At 39.0% G+C, this 22,623-nt stretch overlaps 1 long non-coding RNA gene across 3 annotated transcripts in view; it reads right to left on the bottom strand.

Moving 5' to 3' along the window:
• LOC122199995 overlaps window positions 1-22,623 on the bottom strand; it is a 195,042-nt gene that overhangs the window by 164,923 nt on the left and 7,496 nt on the right. The gene's annotated exons all lie outside the window — the stretch shown is intronic.

The following is a 22,623-nucleotide window of genomic DNA, read 5'->3' on the forward strand; positions in this document are numbered from 1 at the left end:
TTTATAAGTAATGAGTAATACTATTATAAAACTTCATCTTCAGTATTGGTTACTATATCAGACACTATGCAATTGGACTTTATAAATCTCATTAAATGCTTACAGAAATACTATGAATACTAAGAAGTACATGTAGAGAGATTAATTTATGTGCCGATGATCATAAAGCTAAAAGGTGGCGAAGAAAAGACTCAGACCAGGGCTGCCCAGTGACAAAGCCAAATGATTTTTCCATACTCCCCACTGATTCTTGTACAAAAGCCAAGCCAGTTGTGTTGTTTTCCATAAAGACCTAAAGCTACCCCATAATGAAGCTTTTTGTCCTGAGTAGAGGTCAGTGCTCATGATGATCTTTCATCACTGCATCTATATTTTATCTTGGAAGAATTACAAACAGCCCCAAGATGAAAATAAGCCTTATCCAAAAAATAACTTAAAAGGTAACAGAGACAACACTAACACAGATGAGCCTGGGTGTGGTAAAACAGGTCCAGATTCTGCAGATATAAAGAGCCACAAATTCGCTTTGATCAAAAGAATGCGGAGATGTAGTACACTGATTTCGGGAACAGTGACCGTAGGATGAACATACTGCTCATTAACAGCCATAAAATTCACCACAATTTACAGAAGAATGTATGTAATGAACTGTATGTCAACCCTGCCTAACAATTAAACTTCTGTCTAGAGCAAAAGAACAGAAGCTACAATTTTTCTGCCTGATGTTAAATGGGGGCAGATGGCAGCCAAGGTCAGAACATCAGAGTAGAAGGCTATAGACGAGTGCCAGGCACTCTCGTATCTAATCTTCCCAGCTCAGCTTGCCAAAACTCCCAGCTGGTCTAGGGAGCTAGAGAGAGGAAACGCTGGGGACAGGTACACCCAGAAATTTGGTCCTGGAAAACTTACCTTTGACAGCCCTCTGAGTAAGTACTCTGAGAATATGCTGAGGTTGCATCTTGTTGGCAAGCAGGAAAATGGCTGGAAATCTACAGAATAGTCCAGAGATGGCAGGAGTCCACAGACAAACCAAAAGCTCAAAGAAAGGTAGAGGGCGCTACTCAAGAGACCAGACAGGATTCCTGTCCCAAATGATGGCAACACTTTGGTGAGGCCTGAAGACCAGGGACAGTTGCTACCCTGGTTCTAATTGCTTCTGTCTCTCCTACTCTAAGTAGTATCTATCTGCACATTCTTAGTTATATCCTTTTCCTGTATTAAAGGAACTTGTTTTCTTTACCAATATGTATTAGCATCTTTCTGTTAATCATATCACTATCCCATTACAACAACATCATAGGAAGGGAAGGCTCAGTGATCTCAAGGTCACTCAACCTCCGTTAGGTTTTAACAAATAGTACTCATTCATACTTAGCTTCTCCTACTCCTGACTTATCTATAATGCTACCTTATTAAAATATCAAGTTTCTTATAATACAAAAAATATCTATGGTATAAAAGAAGGGATTTTGAAGCATTTATTGACCGTTATCTATCTAGACAATATATATTTATTTATAATCCTTGTAACAAAGCATTCTATAGAAAACAAAACTTTTACCATGCATATGGCTAAAAGATTACATTTTTCAGATACATTTTCAGTTTTAGGGATGGCCATGAGATACGTTTGAGCTGATGATATACACCAAGGTGTCGTATAAAACTTCTAGAAAGTCTCCTTAAATGGGAGGGGGTGTGTCATTCTCTGCTTCCTCCATTCTGTTAATTCATGTAATGGCCGGAACTCCAGCAGCCATTTTTGGATCATGAAGACAAGGATCACAACACAGAGTGGAGAATCACAGAAATGGTTCTTATGCACATCATGAGGATTCTATTCCATACCCCTGATCTTCTCCTGTATGAGAAAGATTTTTTAAATATCATTTAGCCAGAACTGCTTTTGTGTTTTCATCATACGTAGGTAAAGCTGATCCTAACCAATACAAGAATGTAACATCCCAAGTTCATGTATCTTTAAGTGACAAAGCCAGGATTCAAACGTGCTCCAAAGCCAGATCTATATGATGCCAGAGTCCAAGAGCTCTAGAAAATAATCCAGTGAAGAAACATGTTTCTTAGATTTGGTTCTCCAGGAAACAGACTTAGGGTTGGAAATTGGAGATTTGCATAAAAGAAACTTACTGAAGAATTCTCTCAGGTACCACATCCATGAATGCTAGACAGATAGAGAAGCTGAACAGTAATTCAGTTGCAAGAGACCTCATTCAGTCCCATGGGTGCTTCAAAGCAGGGATGGCCCTTCAGAGATGTCTCCAAAGTGAGGTGAAGGGGCAGGGTCTTTGAAGTCCACCTCTACCAATCATTGTATGCCAGGTGTCTGCAGGTAAGGTCCATACCTTGGGTGAAGTCATTTCTCAGAAGGGGCTCAGTTATGAGCCAGCACTAAGAGTTAACATTCCCAGCTGCAGGAATGAATGCCTTGGTTCTATAGTTTCTAGATGTTGCTAGAGCCTCCACTGTGATGCATTTATTGTTAAGGAGATATCAAGAGGACTTAAATCTGTTTCAGATATGATCTGGCAACATCTGTTCTCTCCAATGTGGTACATACTTCAGCACCACAAGGTGCTATGCTGAGTGCCACAACAAATAGGAAGATGATTTAAATATATGTCCTGTATCAAGAGGTCAATATGGAGATGCCAGTGACCTGATGATTAGCAAGGTTGAGAATGTCTTTTGTGATAAAAGAAATAAGTGCATGTCCTGAGAATTCAGAGAAGGGAGAAGTTATTTCCAACTGGGGATTTATTTCATGAGAATATCAGCACATGAGCTGGACCTTCAAAGTGAGTAAGATTTGGACATATAAAGGTAAGTATGGGACTAAGAGAGGTACTCCAAGGGGAGGAAATAATGGGACCATAATGAGTAAGAAGAAACAAGTTTCATTGGTTGACGTATAAAAGCAACAAAAGGAAGTAGGAAAACTCCCATGACAAAGGAGTTTGAGGAATATTTTGCTGAGAGTTGCAAATGCCTAAAATTAATTCCAGAAGCAAGAGTGACCAATTGAAGTACTCTGAGCTCCAGAGTGACACAGCAAAAGCTCTATTTCAGGAAGATTAAACAGAATGAGAGGAAGGGCCAGACCTTCAGAATTGTTGTCATCTGCTTCAGTAAAGAAGAAACATCAAAAGTGTCTTTGTCAGTCAGTTTCTTCAAATAGTGCGCCAAATAAGCAAGGCCATGCTTTTTAGTGAGACAATCCCTTTTCTTTCCACTGTGTCAGTATTTCAGTCCCAGATTCTAATTTTCCCTCAAATAGACACTGTCTTTAATCAAACTGTTTTGTTCAGTAATTAGTCTGATCATATACTGTAACCACTAGGAAGAGCACAGGGGTCTCAATCACTGATGCAGCCCAAGATCTAGTAAGGGTCAAGGACTAAACAGAGACCCAGAAGAGACAAAACTAGCATCACAAGGAGTCACAGAGGTGGGAGAGGAACGGATGGGATGAGTCACCATGGTGCCCCCAAACTTGTTGGAGAAAAAAAATGTACTATTATGGGTACGCTAGAAAATTCCTAAGTATGTTTATTAAGTAGGTTACCATTCTTTTATTTCTGTAACAGGTAAAAATAAAAATAGACCAAAACAAAATAAAAAAAGACACTCTAATTCAGTGACAATGACACTTCAGTCTCTTATGTGCAGTGGTTAGACATACAGTCTCTGAAGTCACATCCAAAATACAATCTGTATTACTTGTCCAAATTGCTGGACAGCTCTATGCCTTATTTTTCATTGGCAAAATGGGGTCACTAATTGTATCTGCCTTGAGGGCTTTGTAAAGATTAAGTGAGTTAATATATACCCTTATAAAGTGCTTGGCACAAAAAGCATCCAATAAATGCTAATGATCATCATCATTACCACCACCACCATCATCAACATCACCATCATCATCATCACCACTACCATAATCAACATCATCATCATCATCATCTTGCGAATGTAAGAGTTACTCATACAAGTTTTTATGCAGATGCATTTACATAGCTTTGAATCACGTGGTATATGCATTTCTTACTAGCATTCAGTTATTCAATACAATGTCTTGGTCAACTATTTTTCTTTCTTAATAACTCATATTATTTTTAAACAATATAACAACATACACATGAAAATACCTCTTTTTTAATCCCCCAAACCCCTCAGTAGCTGTACTTCTCCAGCAGCATCTTTCCATCTACTGCTGTCTCTCTCCCCTCCCCACACTTTGTTCAGAATTAATGCAACAGATTAGGCAGAAATCATCAAAATTCCTGAATCCCAAAAGAGCTCTGTTCTAATGTAAAACCCACAGACAGCACTCAGGCCAACACTACCGCTGCCCTCCTAGCATGGTTCACTCCCGTGAGGTCTGTGCCACCATAATGGAGATGAAGTTGGGTACAAGGAGGAAGGAAGGTTTGAGTCATCTTTGTGTGCGTGGCCTCCTCTTTCTCATGCTTCTACATGGTATGGTGGTGCAAAAAAAAAAGCCAAGAAGCACCAGAGAGTCATCCAAAGGAAAGGCATGAATACTCACGTGATTAAGAAGCAAGGGAAAGGTATGATGCTCACAAGCTGTCCAGCAGTGTGCCTCCAGTCAGGAGAACTACTTAGTGGTTCCATTAGCAAGGCCAGAGCTCACACATGCCCTCTTCTAGGCCCCTTGCCAGTTACGTGGGACCCCACAATTTCCCTTCCAAGTGTCTCCAGTCTGCTTCCAGGGCCTGCTCAGTTCTCCTCAGGAGGTCTGGCACAGCTATTTATGCAGCATGGACAGAGCTTGGATGTGTGGGCCACAGGGTCCGCCTCTGGGAATGCAAACCTCCATGCGGTGCATGACATAACCAAGGGCATGCAGAGAATGGAGCAAGCTACAGGCCTTGACCAGGGGCTATGGGCTAACTCCCCATTGCTGCCACATTCCAGCACAGATCTCCGAGGAAGCCAAGCGTTCTCAGCTCAAACTTGGCCTTCCAGCCATCATGAAGATAGAAATAGGGTAGACAGCATTTAAAACACTTAGTTTGGTTAATCAATTTTTAAATATTTACACACATGGGTCCTCATTTGTACTCTTGTGCCACATCATGCACATGACAGCACGATCATTTGTCCACCTCCACCTCCACTCCTTAAGAACCACGTGGGAGCCTACAAACGTCAGTGGCCCAAAAGGCTTTCAGTCATGGACCACGACAGGTTCATCCCAACAAAAAGTACTGAGACCGGTAGGAACAGGTGCTGTAAAATGCCTAGATGGTTCACTCAAATACCTTTGTAACCCAGCAACCATCAAATACTTGTTGAATGAAAAAGGAAGGAGTGGGTGTGCCCAAACTTTCTCAAAGGGCCGGGAAACTTGAGAAACTTAAATATAGCTTTCCTCTGGGTAGCACCATTACTGCTGATATGGAGAGGTGTCTTGTGCATGAGAAACAACAAAGCAAATGAACAATACCAAGAGCTGTGAAATTTGCACAAAATGCATATAGAAAGAACTATTTTCTGCTTTTTAACAACACACTGAGGTACCCACATGTGTAAACCAGGGATGTTACACTTGGAAGCAGGTGCCACTTCTGCTCAGCTCCTTGATTACATATTCAAATAAATGTACACAGCTTTATTTGAATGTGTAATCCTATGTGAATGGGAACATTCAAACAAACTCATTCAGTCCATTTATGTAGACGTCTGATGGCTGGCTCATTCTAGGAAAATGCATGTACTTTCCCCATTTTGCTTTCTACACCATTAAGTGGAAGAAATACAATTTAAAACATTTTGTTAAACTAGCATTAAGGATGGTGGGTTATGTTTTCTTTCTTTGTGGAGAAGTTACACTGAACTGTGATGCATAGAAACATATGTACGCATCTCCAACAAAATGAATATATATTATATATGACCTCAATAACATTCTATAGGATAAAATGTCTTAATGTATAGCAATATAGGTTTTTATGTATAAAGGGAAAAATGGATTGCATTAAAATAAAGGGAAAAGACATTCTTTCTTGCCTCCCCTGCTGCTTTGATGATTGTGGATTGCAGGGTTTGGATGGGGGAAGATGGAAAGTGGGACTTTATCATTATATAAAGGTTTTTTTTTTAATACTTATAATTGTGCTCCAGAGCCACTAACGTGGGGAATCCTATAAACCTGAGTTTCCAGAAGGTTCATCTGAGAGCAGTGTGTAAAAAAGAAGGAAGAAAGGAGAGGCTGGGAGGGAAGGCATCTGTCCTTTAAGAGGCTCAGAAAGAGTAACAGGGGCATGGAATGGGATGTGGTAAGGGAGACTGGGTTGTTCAGCAAGGACTAGTCATGGAAGGAGGAACAAGAGGACTGGAAATCTAATGGCTATCATTGCCTCTGCCCTCGCCTGAACCACAGACCCTCATTCCAGTGCACGGATGGACCTAACACACAGGCACCTTTCAGAACTCAAAGTGCTCATGGTCCACCAGGACTTACAATCTTTTCTACTTGGGTCTTCCACACGGTGTGTGGCTTTGTGAAAATCTCCACACTCCTAATAAACATTCTCTGACACCACTTCTCTGGCAAACCCGGGGTCTCGTTCTTTAGTCGGTCTTTCTGAGTTTGGTCAAAGACAAAATACGAACATGAACGTTTGACGGGAGAGACAAAAATTATAAACATCTCCCTGCTGCCTGTCTTGTGGGCTTCTCTTGGTTTCTGTCTGGCCCCTTTCAGATAGAAAGATAACACATAAGTAATTTATTTGGGAGGGATTTTTAGGTGTGGGGTTTGAGAGAGCCAGAATGGGCCCAGGGGACTGACTTGGGCCAGTGGAAGAGTGAAAGGGAAAATACGAATTTGAGCCAAGCTCTCCTCAGAAACAAAGTGTGTGTCTGGCTGCACCAGTAGGTAGGCTTACCTCTGAGTATGTGCAGTCTGACGAGACAGAGCCATTATCAACACCAGGCACAGCTGGAAGGAGAGAACCCCACCAGCTGGGAAACCTCATCTCCCCTTGCATCTACCCAATGGAATCTAGCTTCCTTTCCCATTATTTTATGGAAACAGCTCTGGTTAATGGGCTCCATCTTCAACTCATATGGACTCTCTATCTCATGCTGCTTGGCTCTCAGCCATGGCTGCCAGGTGCTCTTGCGTCTCTGCCCTCTGGATGGTGTCTGCCTCACCTCCACTCTCTCTGGCCGCTCCTGAGAAGCCCACCTCACCAGTCTTACCCAACTGACCTGCCTTTGTGTCTCTTCTCTTCTGGGTATTTTCTTCATTAGAAATCTCATTTTATCATATGGCTTCAAACACATGCACCCAGAAGACTCTGAAATCTCTATCTTTTGTTACTGAAATGTCACCTAATCTTCCCTTTCCAGTTGTTTAGGGGTCTCCTGATATTGGTTGGCTTCTCCGTGTGAGTGCCCCGAAAATGAAACTCATCTACCTCCCTCCCAAACCTGCTTTTTCTCCTGAGTTTCCCTACAACACAATTCTCCCAGACACTCCTACTCAAGCTCTAATTGTTATTTATTCATTCAGTGAAAAACAAAAACCCACTCAAGCATCTGTTGTGCACCAGGCACTGGGGACTGGGACAGCTGCTGGGCATCCGGTCTTGCCACAGTCACCTTCAATGCCTTTTTCCTTGATCATGCAACCTATTGCTAGGTCCAACCAACTCATAGTATCTTCCAAATCCATTCTGCCCTGTGTGTTCTAGCTTCTGCTATCCAAACTCTGATCTTAATGACTTCCAAGATGGATCTTTGCTGTGGCCTCTTAATGGGCTGCTTTCTGTCCTCCATGCTAACTCATTTGACAATCCTGTACCAGATTAATCTCAAAGCACATTTATCACTGATCAGAAGCCAACAGAGAGACGTAAAAAGACAGTGCCGTCTCAACTAGCCGTGTGAGCCTGGGCAAATCGCTTAGTTTTCTGACTCTGTTCATTCCTCTGTAAAATGATTCCTTCCTCATTGGGGTGTTGTCAGGATTAAGAAAATGGTAACATTGTTTAAGCTCTTTATGCAGAATATTTCACTAAATCCTTGCCACAACACTATGGAGTATATACTATTATTATCTTTCTTTCATAAGTAAAGAAATTGAGGCACAAAGAAAAAAAAACTCATCTAAATTCATAGTTCTACAAAGAAGTAAAGCCAGGATTGTTGGGACCCAGACCACTAGATTAAAGCCAGGATTGGGACCCATACCATTGGATTCTAGAGTACAGGCTTTTCCCAGACACATAGGTACAAAACGAATGTTAACTCTCATCATCTTCCCAGATACATGAGCTAATTTTTTCCCCTCTGCATTAACTAGATAGAGTTAGGTTTCTAACACTTGCAAATGAAAGAATCTTAATTAATACGACTGCCAAACTCATGGGGTTTTCACCAATTTATATTTGGTGAATATTAGGGAGGCACAGGATAGTTTCTACACACCAACAAATCCAACTTTATATGCAAAACATGTAACTTTTGAATCATCTCTTTCACATATATACAAAGCATTCTGTTTAATGGAACAAGCATAGAAAGCTTACCCAAAGCATATTTCTCCTATGTTTTCAAAGCAAACACTCAGATGTTTACTCAAAAACATATAAAACTTCTAATTCTCATATTTGTAGTTTGCTTAGAGTGCACAGGTCAGATTTTGAGCCTCCTTTTATCCTGATTTTGCTAATATCTCACCTAAAGTGTCAACGGTCATTAAGCAAATAAACTAGAATTTACAGGTTGTTCGTTTATACTTGTTCCTCCATCTCAGGTGGCTTACTCATTTAATCATTAGTCAACTATTTGAGCAGGGCTTTACATTCTATTAGATAATAGGCTGAAGAGCACAGCCACCAGCCCAAGAGTTGCTGACCATGCCTGGGGCATCTTTGCATCACCAAATACATACTCCATTTATTGAGTGTTGTCTATTTCTCTTCCTACCACCCTAACATCAGACTGTACTTTTACTTCTCAAAACCTCCTGTCTGCAGCTGCAGAAGGGACCCAAGCCTCAGCCCTAGGAATGCTCTCAGTATGTCTTTCTGGCACAGGACTTAGTCTAGGAGCTAGCACCTAGACTTAGCTCAGGTTTACCTTTAACTTTACATCCTCAGGCTTTGCATATACAGAATTTCTCTTTGAAGCATACATTTTGTTAAACAGTTTCAGCTATGCTTGGTATTTTAAGCACTGAATCCATCACAGGAGAAATGACTGTTGAATCATTTCTCATAGAGTAATTGTAAATAGAGCTAATGAATACTGGACTAGCTTTACAAAAATGTTGTACATAGGGGCACTTGGGTGGCTCAGTCGGTTGAGTGTCCAGCTCTCGATTTTGACTCAGGTCATGATCCCAGAGTCATGGGATCAAGCCCCACATTGGGACCACAGTGAGTGCAGACCTGCTTAAGATTCTATCTCCCTCTCCCTCTATCCTACCCCCAGTAGTGTACACACTCTCTCTCTCAAAATATAAAAAAAAAATTTAAATGTTGTACAAAAATAAACCAAGTAAGTGAGTATAATACAAATCAGATAAAACAACAATACACTTGGCTGTATCTAATTTTATAGGGTCTTTATAGTTCATATTGTGTTTTCAATGCTCAAAACAAAAATCAATCACTCAATTAATTAATTAGATAGACTAAACAAACATAAGTCCTAAAGTTTGTGCATTAATGTATAACCAATGCTGTTATATGTTCTTTGTGGCTCCATAAAGCTGAACTGGATACATTGTTTGGATTAGAATTATTCTTTGGGCAGGCAGAGAGCTTTTCATTTTCATACATTTTTTTTTTGAACTTTTTTCATCTCTCAAGGCAGCCTTGATAAGATTTAAGAGCTCTGTAAATACTTCCAAAGGTTTTTATTGAGCCACAGAGGTGTCCAAGGAACATTCAATCCCAAATTTAGGGAAAACAATAAACAGGTAACTCGGTCCCTTCCATAAAATCTGACAATGAGAGAGTGAATGTGTCAATAAATAAGCCCATCCTCTTTTTTAAGATATCTGCTATTTTTAAATTTGCCTAGCTGCTTATAATAAACAAACACATCAGAAGGAGGAAGTATCTGATTGAACAGTTCCATTAAATCTCCCTTTTTGTCTCATAGGGGACTCAAGCAAATTTTGAAGGGGGGGGGCTTTTAAGTAATAATACACTGTTTATTAAACATCAAAGTCATTCACTGCTTAAAATCCTTCCCAACGGCTTCTAATAATGTATAGAATAAAATTCAAATCACTTACCCAATAAATTATTGCTGAACACCCCTACCCACACTCACATCCCATTGTGGCCCTCCTTGCGGCCAACCTGTGAACCTTAGAAACTATTATTCTTCCACCTAATCCACCTACAACCAACACAGACAGTGAATGTTCCACGGAAAACTGAAAATCTGAGCAGGTCAATAATGAGTAAGGAAACCGAATCACTAATCAAAAATCTCCCAATAAAGAAAAGCCCAGGACCAGATGGCTTCACTGGTTAATTCTACCAAACATTTAAAGAAGAATTAGTATCAACCCTTCTTGACCTCTCCAAAAAAAAAAAAAAAAAAAAAAAGGAAAGAGAGAAAAGGAGAGGACACACTCAAACTCATTTTATAAAGCCAGCATTATCCTTATACCAAAAACAAACAAGACCTCTGCAAGAAAAGAAAATTATAGGCTAACATCCTTAATGAACATAGATGCAAAAATTCTAACTAAAATATGAACTGGGGCACCTGGGTGGCTCAGTCAATTGAGCATCGGACTCTTGATTTTGACTCAGGTCCTGATTCTAGGGTCATGGGACCAAGCCCCACATTGGGCTCCATGCTGAGTATGGAGCCTGCTGGAGATTCTCTCTCCCTTTGCCCCTCCCCTGCTCATGCTCCCTCTTTCTCTAAATTAAAAAAATAAAAATTTAAAAAAATATATATAAACTGAATTTAACAACGCATTAAAAGGATCATAAACCATGATTAAATGGGGAATCTGTTCCAGGATTGCAAAGATGGTTCAACATTCACAAATCAATAAATGTGATACATCATAACAGAATGAAAGATAAAAATTTTATAACTATCTCAATAGATACAAAATAACTTAAAATTCAAAACTCTCAATAAATTTGGTATAAAAGGAATTTACTTCAACATAATAATGGCCATATATGACAAGCCCACAGACAGTATCACTTTCAGTAGTCAAAGCTGAAAGCTTTTGCTATAAGATCAGGAGCAAGACAACAATGTCCACTCTCACCACGTCTATTCAACATAGTATTGGAAGTCCTACCAGAGCAATCAAGAAAGAAAAATAAAAAGCTTCCAAATCGGGAAGGAAGAAGTAAAATCACCCATTTGTAAATAACATGATCTTATTATATACAGAAAACCCAAAAGACTCCACCAAAAAATAAAAGGAAGAAAGAAAGAAAGAAAGAAAGAGAAAAGATATAAACATATAAAAGACATGTTGCTACTATATTTACCATGTCACTGTATCTTAAGGGAAAATCCTGGCAATATGCCATTCCGTCCATTCCAAGGATCTACAGTAGCTACACTTAATCAGCTGTATTTACTGCAGAGTCAGTTGTTAGGTCTTATACCCAGGCCAGGGATCGGCCTCCTGATTGCCAGTGGGGTGTCAATGCCTTATGGCCTTGAGAGGTAGACCAGCAGCTTTAGGAACTTAACCTGGTTGTGCATGCCATGCATGCTGGCAGGGGGAAGCAGCACTGTCAGGCATGAGGAGATAGAATGGGGCAGAATATGCCAGACCAGGACCCCCATGTTCTCCCCTCTTTCGATGGGGTACGCTCCATTCCAGGTATAGTGCATTTCAACAGGTCTGGCTTTCAGCAGAACAGGATCCCAGTAGAAACTGAGTAGATCCCCCTCACCCAGAGGTACAAAGTAACTCACCTATCCTATGAGATATCCCATGGCAAATTCCAGTAGACAACATCTTTTGGTGTTCTCAGCAGCATAGCACATTCATCCACAGTGAGAGTTGGGGCCCTAGGTGTCTCCCTAGACTTCTCTATCTTTATAGTATTGGGTGCCTCAGCAGGGGTCCCCAGTCTGGCATCGGGGACCACAGACCCTACTGCTTGATCATTCAAATGTATTAAAGCCTGTGACAGCACATTAGTACACCTGGCCAAGGTGGTTTTCCCTGTTAATAATTTAATCTGCTGCTTTAATATTCCATTTTCCTTTCTACAAACCAGTGCTTTATGAGCCAGGACATGGAAAACAGTGAGGATCACCTCAGGCTCTTGCAGGTGAGCCCAAATGTCTTTCCACATAAGCTGATACCACAGGGCTTAATTATGACCATCTGCCCTTTGGCATCCCAGTGTCTAAATTCTAGGTTAATCTCTTTAGAACAACCCACCTGTCGGTGCAAAGGGTTAATGGCTAGAGCTCATGAGTGATCACCAGTGAAACTGCTCTGAGTTCAGCCCAGAGACTGCTTAGCTTATTCCTGTTTCCATCCAGATGGCATCACTAATGGGTTAAATAGCAACTTGAGTTCCTCTGTGTGTCCCCAACTATAGCTGTCTGTATATTAGGCGAATTTCCCCCATTTCCTCTATAGGCCACAGAGGCCATAACACGAATAACTGGGGGCATTTGAAAGATCTACATATTCTATAGGACCCATTAGCACCCACATTTCTGGAGACAGTGGGCTGTACATGGAAAATTATAAAACTTTGATGAAAAATTGAAGAAAGCAGAAACAAATGAAAGATATCCTATGTTCATGGATCAGAAGAATTAATACCATTGAAACTCCCATATTACCTAAAGCTATCTATAAGCCAATGCAATCTCTATCAAGATTCCAATGGCATTTTCACAGAAGTAGGAAAAAAACAACACTAAAATTTGTATGGAACCACAAAAGATTCCAAACAGCCAAAGCAATATGAGGAAGCATATAAAGCTAGAGGAATCATACTTCCTGATTCAAATTATATCACAAGGTTACAGCAATCAAAACATTATGGTACTGGCATAAAAAAAGACACATAGGCCAACAGAACAAAGAGCCCAAAAGTAAATCCATGCATACGTGGTCAATTAATTTACAACAAAGAAGGCGAGAATATACAATGGGTGAAAGACAGTCTTTTCCTTAAATGGTGCTGGAAAAACTGAGTAGCTACATGCAGAAAAATGATATTGAATTCATATTTTATACTAGTCACAAAAATTAACTCAAAATAAAGACTTAAATGTTGTACATGAAACTGTAAAACTCCTAGAAGTAAACCAACAGGAAAAGCCCCTTAACATTGGTCTTGACAACATTTTTGGATATTATACCAAAAGCACAAGCATTAAAAATTAAATAAACAAGTGGAACTACATGAAATTAAGAAGCATTTCACAGCAAAGGAAATTATCAACAAAATCAAATGTGAACCTACAGAACGAGAGAAAATATTTGCAAATCATATATCTGATAAGGGGTTAATGTCCAAAATATATAAAGAATTCATATCACTCAATAGCAGAACCCACAAAAAATCCAATTTAAAAATGGGTGAAGAACTTAAATAGACATTTTTCCAAAGATTTTTCCAAAGACCCACAATGGCCTACAGATACATGAAAGATGCTCAATATTACTAACATCAGGAAAGTGCAAATCAAAATCAGAATGAGATATTGCCTCATACCTGTTAGGATTCTTATCACAAAAGAAGACAAGCGATAACAAGTGTTGGTGAGAACATACAGAAAAGGGAACCTTTGTGTACTGCTGGTAAGAATATAAATTAATACGCCCACTATGGCAAACAGTATGGAGGATCCTCCAAATATTGAAAATATAAAAACCAGGGTACTTGGCTGACTCGGTCAGTGGAGCATCAGACTCTTGATCTCAGGGTCATGAGTTCGAGTCTCACACTGGGTGTAGAGATGGCATAAACAAACAAACAAACAAACAAACTTAAAAACAAATAGAACTACCATATGATCCAGCAAACCCATTCTGGATGTACAACCAAAGGAAACAAAATCACTACCTCAAAGAGATATCTGCCCCTACATACTCACTGCAGCATTATTCAAAATAGCCAAGACATGGAAACAACCGAAGTATCCACCAACAGATGAAAGGATAAAGATGTAATATATATATGAGATATTATTCAGTCATAACAAAGAAAATCCTGTGATATGTGACAACATGGATGGACCTTGAGAGCATTATGCTTAGTGAAATAAGTCAGACAGAGAAAGACAAATCTTGTATAATACTACTTATTGATGAATCTAAAAAAGTCAAATTCACTCATAGAAACCAAGAGTAAATTGCTGATTGTCAAAGGCTAGGGATGGGAAGATGTTGGTCAAAGCGCACAAACCTTCAATTATAAGATGACTAAGTTCTGGGGATTGTGCAGCATGGTGACCATGGTTAACAGTACTGTACTGTGTACTTGAGAGTTGCTAAAAGAGTATTTTTACCACCCCCCCCACATACAAACAGGTAACAATGAGAGGTGTCGGATGTGTTGACCAACCTTACTGTGGTAATTATTTCACAATACATATGTGTACCAAATCATCACATTGTACATTTTGAACCTACATAATGTTATTTGTCAGTTATATCTCAATAAAGCCAGAAAGAAAAATCAGGTCAAGCATTTACTTCTTTATACAGCCATTCTGGGACCCTTTTCCCACGCAGTGAGAGTTGACTCAGTTCTTCTGTTCCAACCATACTAAGCATATGTTCTAATAATAACACTAATAACATTTTATTACCCTTATTTACCTGTATGCCTATCATCCACTAAGAGATTATAAGCTCTTTGAGGACAGGGACTATTTTATTCATCTTTACACCTTTTGTGACTAAAATACAGCTTTACATAATTATATTATAAGTGGGAAAAATTAGATTATAAATGGGAAGTGAATAAATAAACTTTGTTTCTCCAATAAAAATTCAAACTGGAAAAAAATTGATCTAGGAAATTTGGCTCAAACTTCTCAAGCATCCTTTAGAAATTCTATTTGAGCTGAAAACAAGGTATAACTTTTTTAAAAACCAAGAGGGAAACAAGAGGTTGTAACATATCCTGAGGTCACTACGCCTACACATGTAATGCCCTTAAAGTCTGAGGCAATGAACACAACAACAACAACAAAAAAATCTGTTTATTCTCTTGGGAAAAATAACTCTTTACACAAATGACTGATATGTTTTACGTGGGAATAACTCCTCACTTTTAAGGAATTTTCTATTTGGTAGGGAGCTTGTTAAAAACTCAGATTCCTAAAACCCATGCCAAGCAAGCCCTACAGGATCGATGTCTCTGAGCAGGTGCAACTTTTACAATGTTCCCAGATGTGTCCTGACATTTGACCATGGCTGGCTTCTCTACCCTGGGTTTACTGTTGGGAGGCCCAGGTTCTACTCCGGGGGTTTGGGCTTGTTTTCCCCTCTTTCCTGACAATTCTCAGAACTGGAGATTTTCTCCTCTGATGCAAACCTAATGGCCCAATTATCTATGACTTTCTGAACCCCAAATCTTATTATTGCAAAGTACATTTTTGCTTTGAAAATTACTTCAAAGTGACAGATAACCTAAACATTCACTGGTTTATCTGATTAAGAGACTAAGCCCTTCTGATTTCATCACACCTGTCCTCTTCCCTCTGCACTAGCAGCATCCAATTTGCTTCAGTGCACAGGTCTCTGGGCTTGAATCTGATCAAGCCTAACAGCAGAGTTGCAGAAAATATACATATATGTCATTATGTGGTCATTAATATCAGTAAACGAATCAATATAAGATTTTGTGATAGTAACTTATATGTGGTACCTATTGGAGATATGTGGTAGATTTTTTCTTATCAATCAAAGCAATACTATTATGGTTATTTTCAGCAAATTTTAACAGTATAGAGGTTAATTAACAATTAGTGATCCTCATAGATGTCAATTTACCAAGATATTATTTTATTCTCTTAGCAATGGAACTATAAAGCCCTCCAAACCAGACAATAGATTATGTTATGATTTCATTGTTGGTCTCATGGAACTTTTCCAAAAATCTATCAGGTTTTCTGAAGATGTTAGAATTACATCCATTTGAACAACAGAAAGTATATGGGTTTCTATTTATATCTATTATGTTCAAATGTTCAATCAATAGCTTTTTCTGAGATTAGTGCCACAACTGCAAAATAATCCATACCCAATGGAGCCAAACAGAGAGAATTCCTTACATTCTTTTCTTATCAGAGAAGCAGGCTCTGCTTTGAAGGGGGGGCTGGGTGTTTTTATCTGCCTTTTCACTAATTTGACTAGGAAACAATGCATAGTTTATTTCCACATATAAATTCACAAAGCTGTAGAACAAAGGAGCCAGAAGGGACTTTAGAAGTCAACCTCCTTGTTCAAGGTCAGTGGCAAAAATGAGACTCTTTCTCCTGTTCCATAAATCCAATTCAGTTGATTTAACATACATATGTTAGATACCAACTTTGTATAAAGGAAACATCTTTTGAAGCATAATGTTTGTAAAGAACAATTGTCCCAAAATACCTGCCACAAATCTCTTTGATGTGACACCGTCTCTTGATGAAGTTTTTGTTAAAACAAAATGTATAACCAGTAGCAATAACATAATCTGAAAAGAGAAATTCTTTGTCCGCCCATGACTCATTCATTTGTCCAGTCAATTATCAAGCATATAGCAAGAGTCTTACCATGTCAGGCACAACAAAGTCTAAGGGTAAGTAGATCAACCAGAGATGGATCCTACCCTTGAGGAATTTACTGGCTAGTGGGGAGAGACAGAGATATCAACTAATGGCTAACAGCATACAAATTAAGATCAAGGCAAGGAAATGTTGAAACAGTGGTTTAACATTTAGCCTGAAGGAAGTGAGTAAGATAACATTTGTGATGGATTTGGAAGTACGCCTGGTCATCTTTCTTTAAGGTTTGAGTGCAATTAATGGGACGCTATCTCTGCTATGCTTGGAGTTACCAACCATCAGGTACTGTAACAGAAAGTTCACTCATTCTGAATCTCTCAGATTCTCTTCTCTTTCATACATCAAAACAGCAGTGGTTTCAGTTTTGCCCTAACCCAGTTTGATAACTGGAGATATAAAACCTGGCATCAGCAGGCTGTGTTGGAAACATGGTACTGGGGGGTTCAGAAGTGATCTCAAGGAGTAAGGCAGCATCTACTCACAGCCGTAAAGATTCTGAGGATGGAAGAACACACTCCCCAGCATTATGCTCAGAGAAGGGGCCAGGACTCTGAGGATCAATGCTCTGTCATTCCCTCACCTATGCATATTCATAAGGCATAAGGCAGCCCCAGAGTGGTGAGGTCAAGGCAGGTTTTTACAGAGTTCCTGTCACCTCAGGGGTTAGTGATTATGGAGTTCTCGCTGTGAAGGGAACCTTTTTACGAATAATAGCAAAAACTGACCAGAAGACTGTAGGGGGCTGTGCTCCTGCAGAGGAAACTTTTCCCAAAGGCCCTATGAGGACAGCTTAGGGTTCAGTTGAGATGATGTCTTGCCCTAATGGGCCCAGTTTTCAAGCTTCCCTGAGCCAGCTTTTCAGTTCACCTGCCCAGTTGCTTACAGGAGAGCTAGCTAGCTGCATTAGGACTAGTTCCAGGGTTTGCCACATCACAGGAACAGAGCACTCTCGCTTCTTGCCACAACTCAGAACTATTTCTGATCCCATGTCTCACCATGACAATAAGAGTTGTCACCTTCTCCAATACCATTATGCACCAGAAATGAAATCATAATTCAACCTTTCTTCCTGAAATATACACAGATTCCTTTATGCAAATTTATCGAATCATTTTCAAGAACACTCAGATGCCATCACTAAGAGAAACTGGCTTCCATAAATCAAATGAAAGTCTCTATTCACCTTTTCTGCAGACCTCCTTAACACAACTTCTGTCTCTAAGCAGCATAACACAATGGTTGAAAGTACACCCTTAGAGCCATATTCCTTGAGTTTACAACATCCTGGCTCCACCACTTATTACCCGTATAAATTTAAATGTCCTGTGTCAACTCATCTGGAAAACAGATGTTACAATAGCTCCTGCTTCATGGGGTTGTTATGGTACCTACAAGATAGATAAAGCATTTAGATCAGAGTCAGCATAATATAACTGCTAGTGATTATTATTATTTTAGTAAGAGCAACTAGAAGCTGTTTTCATAAGAGAGGGAAAACTGTCTGATAGGATGCTGTATTACAAAAAAGATTAAAAAATTGAAAAACAAACAACATTCAAGACATCTCAGAGGAAAGAGTTACTATAAAGATATGAATGTATTTGAACTTCCAACATGTATTTATTGAAGCCCTGTTTAAAAAAAAAACAGGGATACAGTCACTCACAAACAGACCACAATCTCTGCCCTCATGAAGCTAATACTTAATGGGGGGATTGGGGAACAGATAATTTACCAAAAACATAAGCAAAAGGATATAATATATGAGTTCAGGATGAGTACTTTGGAAAAAAATAAATGGGTATGATCATTCAAAGTTAGGAAAGAAGGTGTAATTTAGTTAGGGTGGTTGGGGAAGCCTTATTGACAAGATAGCATTTGCTCTAGGACCAGAAGAGGGAAGGCTTCAATCCATGTGTATAGCTGAGGAAATACTTTCCAAGTATCTTGCAAAGTTTCTGAGATAAAAACTTGGTGCATTTGAAAAACAGCAAGGAGGTCAACACAGGTTTTGAATATAATGTGTTTGAGATGTTTGTTAGACAAACAACAGAGGACATCAAGTAGGCAAATAGGAGACAGGAGTTCTGGGGGAGGTCTGGGCTGGTGATTTAAATTTGAGGATCATCAGGGGAAAAGGTATTTAGGAGAGTGATAACAGCCAAAAGAAGAGATGTGAGGATTGAGACGTGGAGCCTCCAATATTTAGGGTTTGGGGAGACAACAGGAATCAGCAAAGAAAACACTGAGGAATAAGAGACTTGATCAATGTGATATATTACAAGTCAAGTGATAAGCTATATCAAGGAGAGTTCTGATTAATATAACAGAATTAGTTATATATTATTAGTTAAATATATATATTATTAGTTATATATATTATTTATATATATTAGTTATAATATAACAGAATTAGTTCTTAGTTCTGATTAATATAACAGAATACCACACATGGGTGGCTTATAAACAATACAAACTTATTTCTCAAAGTTCTGGAGTCTGGAAGTCCAAGATCAAGGAGCATCATGGTCAGGTTCTGGTGAGAGCTCTCTTCTGGGGTGTAGATTTCTCCTTGTATTCTCATGTGGCAGAAGCAGAGAAAGGAGGCAGGCTCTTTCATGACCCATTACAAGGGCACTAATCCCATCCCTCAGGACATCATCCTCATGACCACATCTAATCCTAATTACTTCCCGAATGTCCCACCTCCTAATACCATCATATTGGGGAGTAGAGTTTTAACATACAAATTTAGGGTAGGACATAAACATTCAGTCCCTAACAGTGAACATTTGCATTGATCTAAACATCATTCATTGGTCAAGTAAGATGAAGACTAAGAATAAAGAATGAAGTCTAGTATTGCCCAAAAGACTTAGCAATATGGAGGTTTTTGGTGACCTTGAAAAAAGGAAGCCTACTTTGAGTAGCTTCTAGAGGTCATGAATGAGACAAACTGGAAATAATGAATGTATCCCCAGTTTCGGCAGAAAAGGGAACAGAAACATGAAATGGTATCTAAGAATGAGAAATGGGATAAAGAGAGGTATATTTTTCTTAGGGGAAAAGCAATAACATGTTTATATGCTTTGGGGGATGATGCAGTCAAGACGGGGAAATTGACATGCCAAGGAGGTGAGAGTCGCCAACATCCTAAGTAAGGGGGAAGGAAGTGAACCTAGTGAATCTAATGGGATCTAATGTAAGGCTGGGGGAGCTGGCTTCAGGCAGGAGCATGGACAATTCCTCTCTAGGAGCAGCAAGATATATCTGCTAACTAATTCTGCTTTTTCAGTGGAATAGGGAACAAAGGAATCTGCTGAGATGAAGGATCAAGACTGATGTATTAGAGACTTGAGGAGTGAAGGAAAGCTATGGAGCAGTCATGTAGGGGAGTGGACCAGAGAAATACAGTAGGATGGCAGGGTGGCACTACTACCCATTTAATATTAGCACTTAGGGATTTCAATGAGACCAAGCAGCTGGAAAAGGAGGGGAAGGAAGAGGCAGAGAGTGAAGAGTCGGAGGGTTTGGTGAACAGTATAAAAACCCTGGTAAGGATTTTATACTCCAACCTACAAGATAAAGGGAAGCTAATCCTGTTTGTCAAGCAGGGCAGTGGCATAATTTAACATGGCTTGTTAGAGAGAAAATTCTGGTCGGTAAGAACATGATGGGCTAAAAGTTTTTAGTGGAGACATGGGCTTTGTGGTATCTAAAACTCCTCCTTACAACCAAGAAAATATATAGTTTGCTCTGTAAAACTAACCCAGTAAATAAAAGATTTCCCAACAGAATATTGTTGAAAACTCCAAATCAGTCATGAGTCCCCACTAAGCTTTGTAACTAAGTGGCTTTCTTAATTTTCCTAGTTTCTCATAAATATAGACCGTGTGCTCTGACCCAAATCTGCTCTTGCCCTGCCTCAAGGTTAGCAGAAAGAAAATATTCTCCTATGACTTGGCTTATTAAAAAGAGCAAAGAAAATTCATTTGAGATAAACCAACTATTTCTCATGATGGAAAATCTGCATGATTATTTTGGACATAATGTATTGCATTTGTTTCTGGCTGACTTTGCCTAAATTAGTGAAGCTTTTTGAATGACCAAATATTGCACATTTCACTTACTCACATACACATGCTCATGAACACACACACACACACACACACACACAGCATGAAAGTGAACAGGATATAACATAAATGCACTAAGGACATAAAAGTTTAATTTTCCTGTAAAACATAAAATAACTGCCTTGGGAACAGTTTTCCATTTGATAACTTCGCAAACAAATTTATGTTGACGTCTATTTATTAACCGTTTTTAGAAATACTATTTTTAATGATAACTGTAAATACAAATGTGATTATGGTTCAGAAAGAGGGAAACATTTTTTTTTCTCTTTGGTAAATTAATCATGCCGAAAACTGAAAGGATATCAGTTTTGCAAAAGACAATTCCAAGAGACAACATTGTTGATATCTGAACCATCATTTCAGTGAAAGTAGAGTCAGTAAGTCTGTATCCTTGACTCAAAATCATGTACCATTTTTGGAGGGAACCCCAGAAACTCTCCTCCAACATGACTGTCATCCATTAAGATTGTTATCTTAATCCTGAATACCCAAATAAAAGACACCACACATTAATTCTTTGATCACTAAAGAAAATAGGTCTACAAGAATGATATATAGCAAACTTTACTAGCTAAGATAGTATGCTTATCTCTTCCAAGTTACTTGAAGATTAAGGCTTTCATTCAGCTTAATGGTCAATGTGATATATGATGGGTTCCTAGGGAAAGAACAGTAATTTATGCTTGGAGATTCAGGCTATTTCTTTGTTTTAGTCACCAGTCATTTTAAGTATGTTACTGTCTACAAAATTATTCTAGAACTATTTTTTTTATGTTTTATATTATATTTGAGAGAGAGAGAGAGAGACAGAGCATGAGTGGGGGAGGGGCAGAGAGAGGGAGACAAAAAATCTGAAGTGAGGCCCAGGCTCCCAGCTGTCAGCACAGAGGCCAACATGGGGCTCGAACTCACAAGCAGTGAGATCATGACCAGAGCCAAAGTCAGAAGCTTAACCGACTGAGCCACCCAGATGCCCCTAGACCTATTTAAATTCACAAATTAATATCAGACTGCGAAAGTACTGATGACTATGTAAGCCTTTAGCTCATTCACAAGGTACATTTATTTTAAACAAAATTTATTTCTATAAAATGCTCTAGACTTCTGTTTTTAGGAGCTACACAGACATAGAAGCAGAGAACCAATAGTTTCCTCATACACAACTTAAGAGCCATCTCTACACCCCTGATGCCAATTTAAAACAACAATTACATGACCTGAGGGCACCCATAAGCTCAGGGCAATGGTTTAGAAATGCCAAATGAAACCAGAGCTCAACAAGTGTTCACACCATGACCTATAGTATTTCCATCTACATGTCCAAATGACAACTATTAACAGCTACTTTCCTGTCAATTTAATGACTGCACAACTTGCATGAATGCAAATGCAACATACTTTTTAAAGCACAGCTCATTCTAAAATATAAAATCTGTGGAGAAAAATTCTAATTTCCATTTTAAACAATCAGTGCACTCAAAGAGAGCGATATTCTCCTAACTATAAGTAACTGATTTTCAAAGTCTATGACGGTTTTTCACCAATAGAGCCCAGGCATGTTATCAAGAACACATGGTAAAGTCTTACAACAAAGGCAATGACCTTTTCCTCTATATTTTAGGATAAAATAACAGCTATTGCCTTGACATTATGAATTCATTGTATAATTCCAACCTATTAAAAAGGA

The sequence above is a fragment of the Panthera leo genome, chromosome D1 (genome assembly GCF_018350215.1).
Source record: "Panthera leo isolate Ple1 chromosome D1, P.leo_Ple1_pat1.1, whole genome shotgun sequence".
NCBI lineage: Eukaryota > Metazoa > Chordata > Mammalia > Carnivora > Felidae > Panthera > Panthera leo.